Source organism: Melanerpes formicivorus, unplaced genomic scaffold, assembly GCF_026170545.1.
Source record: "Melanerpes formicivorus ecotype bairdi unplaced genomic scaffold, bMelFor1.0.p_v2 SCAF_10, whole genome shotgun sequence".
NCBI lineage: Eukaryota > Metazoa > Chordata > Aves > Piciformes > Picidae > Melanerpes > Melanerpes formicivorus.
In genome coordinates, this window is record NW_027142362.1 from 8,670,342 (window position 1) to 8,675,689 (window position 5,348).

General features: G+C 44.2%; 1 long non-coding RNA gene across 1 annotated transcript; it reads left to right on the forward strand.

Annotated features, from left to right (window-relative positions):
* The first annotated feature begins 1,704 nt into the window (after nt 1–1,704).
* LOC137443678 (uncharacterized) lies at nt 1,705–4,553 on the forward strand. Its single transcript, XR_010987969.1, has 3 exons — nt 1,705–1,720; nt 3,189–3,323; nt 4,432–4,553. It is a non-coding gene; the product is annotated as an uncharacterized lncRNA (long non-coding RNA).
* Nucleotides 4,554–5,348: the final 795 nt, after the last annotated feature.

Consider the following 5,348-nt stretch of genomic DNA (forward strand, 5'->3'; position numbering starts at 1 on the left):
AGCGGGAAGCAGTAGAATCTTACAATGTGGGTGAAGAGACGGCAGAAGATTGGGTTAAGCCACTACTGAAAGGTGTGTTGAGTCAGCAACTTTTTCATATGGTGCACTAATCCAATGTTTTATTTGATAAAGCAAAAATTCCTGAGATTTGAGCTGGGCTAGACTTTGAGATGCATTGCTTCATATTTGCTGTGGATATTTAACTGTGGATATTGAAAACCAGTGCTACCACTCCTGGTTATAGCATTTCAATATTAAACTCTTTTAAAAAAACAGTTTATATAAAATAATATTATTTTTATCAAAATGCTGTTGTGAAACACAGTGAAGGTAACTGGAGTGTTTGGAACCTGCTTTTGTTGTCAATTTTCTTTTCTCTTCCACTAAAAAGCTCCTCTCTGCTGGAGAGTCAGAAGCAAATAAGATCTTCCAGTCTGTCGCTGCAGCTTTCTGAAATCTAAAGCCAATTCCTGAGGTCCAACATAAGCATAGAGCGTAGGCAATTATTAGGATTTCAACAGCAAATAATGCAGCCCATGAAACATTAGACGTTTCCTTCTTGTTTAAAACATTGTCATGCATTTTGCTCCAACTAAATGTGCTCTTGAGCTTTTCTGTCAAAGTGAATCATGATCTAATGCTCACCAGATTAGATCTAAATATTGCAGTATTTCCTTTCTGATTCTGGCTCTTCCCACTATGATAATATTATTTGTCTAGTCAGTTATGTACAAGTGTGAATGAGATGTAGTTTTTATGTGCATGCAAACACCCGTGGATGTGCTGCCCGAGGAAATGGTTGTGTTGTGCTGTGCTGTGCTGTGCTGAGCTGAGCTGTGCTGAGCTGAGCTGAGCTGTGCTGTGCTGTGCTGAGCTGAGCTGAGCTGAGCTGAGCTGAGCTGAGCTGTGCTGTGCTGGGCTGAGCTGAGCTGAGCTGTGCTGAGCTGAGCTGTGCTGAGCTGAGCTGTGCTGTGCTGAGCTGAGCTGAGCTGTGCTGTGCTGAGCTGAGCTGAGCTGAGCTGTGCTGAGCTGTGCTGAGCTGTGCTGTGCTGAGCTGAGCTGAGCTGTGCTGAGCTGAGCTGTGCTGAGCTGAGCTGTGCTGAGCTGAGCTGAGCTGTGCTGTGCTGAGCTGTGCTGAGCTGAGCTGTGCTAAGCTGAGCTGAGCTGTGCTGAGCTGTGCTAAGCTGAGCTGAGCTGTGCTGAGCTGTGCTGAGCTGAGCTGAGCTTGAGCTGAGCTGAGCTGAGCTGAGCTGTGCTGAGCTGTGCTGAGCTGAGCTGTGCTGTGCTGAGCTGAGCTGAGCTGAGCTGTGCTGAGCTGTGCTGAGCTGTGCTGTGCTGAGCTGAGCTGAGCTGTGCTGAGCTGAGCTGTGCTGAGCTGAGCTGTGCTGAGCTGAGCTGAGCTGTGCTGTGCTGAGCTGTGCTGAGCTGAGCTGTGCTAAGCTGAGCTGAGCTGTGCTGAGCTGTGCTAAGCTGAGCTGAGCTGTGCTGAGCTGTGCTGAGCTGAGCTGAGCTTGAGCTGAGCTGAGCTGAGCTGAGCTGTGCTGAGCTGAGCTGAGCTTGAGCTGAGCTGAGCTGAGCTGAGCTGTGCTGAGCTGTGCTGTGCTGAGCTGTGCTGTGCTGTGCTGTGCTGAGCTGAGCTGAGCTGAGCTGAGCTGCTCTCCTCTCCTCTAAACCCCAGCCGGCCTCCTGCACCAAGAAAAAAAGCTCAGTTGTTAATTAGGTAAAAAACATCATAAGATCCATGTCTATAAGGCCAGCATGGCCCAAAAGACTTTGATTTGTGTGAATTTCTGGTACAAATGTTAAAGATCTCGGCTAGTTAATTGGTTGCTAAGCTACCGAGGGAGAACATTTGGGTTAATGACCGGCGGGCCCGAAGCCGCCTGCTCGGCCGAGCGGGCCCTGAGCGGGAGCGACAGGCCTGGCCGCGCTGTCAGGGCCGCCTGACGCTGGCGGCCACCTGCACCGCAGCCTTATTACAACATTTCATCTCAAAGTGGTTGTGGCGTTGGAGCAAACAGGCCCAATTAACGGGCCTGAAAGCCCCTCTCCAGCACAGCCATCACTGGCACTCCAGATAAAATTTGACATCTTCCCTCCCCCCTGCCCCAAACTCCAATTAATTTAAATGGTTTTACTGAGGGACCATGGCACTGCTGAAAAGGCAGAGGACTTTGTGGGGGTAATCAGCTTAAATACCGGTCCGTTTCCTGCCCTCACTGCTACAAACTTCCCATTTGGGAGACATAAATACTGTTTTTATTTTAAAATCTTTTTTATCTCCAATTTCCTCCACTTTTTCTGATGTGCCTTGTACTGGACTCCATTTCAAAGGGCCTGTAAAGTGGATGCAGACGGGGGGAGCTTTTAAGTTCAACGCTGATTGCCTTTATTGGAAGGAAGGGGTAATGAGGGGGTTGTCGTGGAAAAGGCACATCTTCTCTGACAGTTAAAAACTGGTGCTAATTATCACAGTTTTAATTTATTTTCATACTTTTTGGAACACTCTCGCCCAAATAAGCATTTTGAGTCTCCTGCTGCAGCAGCAGATCGATGAATTTCAAAGTTAAAAACGAGGTAGCAGCTCATTGTGTGATTTTTGTAAGTCTGTTCATCTGAAGACATGCCAAAGTCTGTGTCAGTTCACAGAGCCATACAATCATTTTGGTTGGAAAAGACCTTTAAGATCATCAAGCCCAACCATTATCTAACTCTACCAAGTAGTAAAATAAGCTTTGAAATGCCAGTGTTAACAGGACCGTGTATGAACAGAATTTATTACAGAAGCATTTGTGAATTCAGAATGAATATATAGTTCAGCCCCTGCTGGTATTGAATTCTTCACTGTCGTTACTCAAGGGAATTGCCATCAAGTGGAAGAGTGCTTTGGGAGGTCAGGGTCTTTACTCAGGTGGAAGACTTGAGTGTGTTTAATTTTAGAAGTGTGAGTAATCCGTGGAAACATTCCTTTGCTTCAAATTGTCCATGCACAAAATTTATTTCTGTGTTCACCAAAAATATTTTGTCTGTTATACCTCACTTCTTAAACTGATGGGGAAATTCTGTTCTCTAGCAGGAGGGCTTGGGATCAAAGCAAAATCCTGCTTTTGAGAGTGTTTGTTTCTTTTAAATGAGCAGTATTTCTCTAAGTTAATATTCTTTTTTTTTTTCTCCCCTTAATGGTCTAGAAGACAAACTGCCTTCCAGCCTCTGTCATGGTAAAGACCATGACCCAGACAGCCAGCTTGGGAAGCAGGTATGTGGTGACCTCCAGAGATGGCAGCCAGCAGCAAAGCCACCTGCAGCAACACCATACGACAAAAGTGAGTATATCATCCCAGCTGACATGCTGATCACAGACATCCTCTCTCTGATGTTTTAAGATCTGTCTAAAATGGTCACATACATGGTTTTGTACCAGAGGCTGTAAGTGACACTATGCAGTAGTCAGAAAATTGACCTTGGACGCTGTGCTTATTTCTGGATGTAGGTACATGTCACGTGTTAGGAAAGGTTCACTCTCTCCTTAAAGCCCAAATTAAGAACCACATGGCTGTTCTGGGATTTGAAACCTCTACATGGGAAGTTTGCAGGTGCACACACAGTGTATGCTTGGTGGTCTCTGTTCAGGATTTAACTGAAATCTCCTAAGCAGCGTTCAGGAGCTGTTCTGATGTTGAGGAGAAGTGGTCTGTAGGAAAACCAAACTTTTTATCCCACCCCTGTAATGGATCAATCCTTATTTCAAAAGGAGGGGACTAGGTGGTGTTGCTGTTAATCATATTAATTGATTGGAAATGATGTTGGGTTCCACATCCAGAGGTTTCCTGGGTGTCTGGTAATCACTAAAATTAATTGACAGACAGTTGCTGGACTGTTACATCCAGCACTTCCAAAACTAAGCTTAGGGAGCTAAATGGCAGTCAAGCTTTCTGAAACATTAAGATGTTAACAGAAATGTCGGGAGTGTGATTTTTCTCTGAGGGGAAAATATTGTGTCCTTCACCTCGTGTCACCAAAGCCAGTATTCACTCCCATCTATCCCAAACTTCTCCTGACTGGATTTAATGGGAAAGACACGCTCTGTTCCCAATCTGACAACTGAACAATGACTTTTGAATATATTTTATTGATGGCAGTTTAAACATTTGCTAGCATGTCTTTTTCAAATGTTATCCTACCGTGCCACTCTTTCTCCAGGGCTGTTTTTCTGGCGTTGTTTAATGATGAATCACCAACATTAACTTTACATATGTGTAATGCTTTATATACACACATCTATATTTATATAAAAATCTGGGTGGTGGCAGGGGAGAGACTTACTCTCTCTGCTTCCATCTTTTGTTTTGATCTAGTTGCTATAGGGATAGAAAGATCAATTTTGACAGAGTAAAATGCTACAAATTACATTGTCGGATTACCTCATTACAGAGGGCTGGCACTTTGGATTGCAACATTACTGAAACGAAAAGCGTGAACGCTGCAGGAATTTCTGCTCTATGGAAAAATGTTATTTTTGGAGCCTTCAGGAAGGCGTGCATATAAAACCACCGGTTCCCTGGTGAGTGACTGGTCCCTGAGACCAGAAAAACTTTCCTCTTCATTTTTGGTTGTGGTAGGTGACGTCATATTTGGCCATACATTTGCTTTAAGCTGCAACTGGCATCTCACAGACAAAGGGCTTCGTGTTTTTTTCTGTTAAACACTTAGGCAACTGATTTCTTACAGCAAGACTGATGGAATGAGTCTTTTTTTCTTCCTTTTTTGGTGTCAACTACTACCTGTGTGCCTTCATATTGATGCTGCTAATGTTGTTGTAATCATTTTCCCTCCTCAGTTGAATAGGGGATATTGCACTGTGCCTTATGATCTCAAAGCTGGCTGAAGTTAGAAACAACTGCCCTTTCGTTCATGAGCAGTGAGATCTATGCTTGTAGGACAAGTAGCTTTGGGATGTAGTCTCACTTGCAATCCAAGCTACATGGAGATGACCATGAAATCCCAAGCTGCTGTGAGTTTCTTTCTCATGCTGGTGTAACTTGCATGTGTTTTCATGCAGATGTGGGCATTGCTTGAAGTTTTGCAGCCTGGGTCAGGGGAGTGTCTTGTGCTTGAACTACTGGGAGAACTTTATTGCTATATTAGCTAAAAGCATGTTTAGTAGTAGGCTTTATTTAGGAAACCACTTACACGTTGTATACAGGGAGACAATCTGTGATTTGGCAAATGGTTCAGTCATTCTGTTTTCCTTCGCGTTAAGAATATTACTTCTGCTATATCTAATCTAGAGCTGTAAATTGCAGCAGAAATACAAATCCAAAACAAACATTTTGAAGAATCTGAATGGA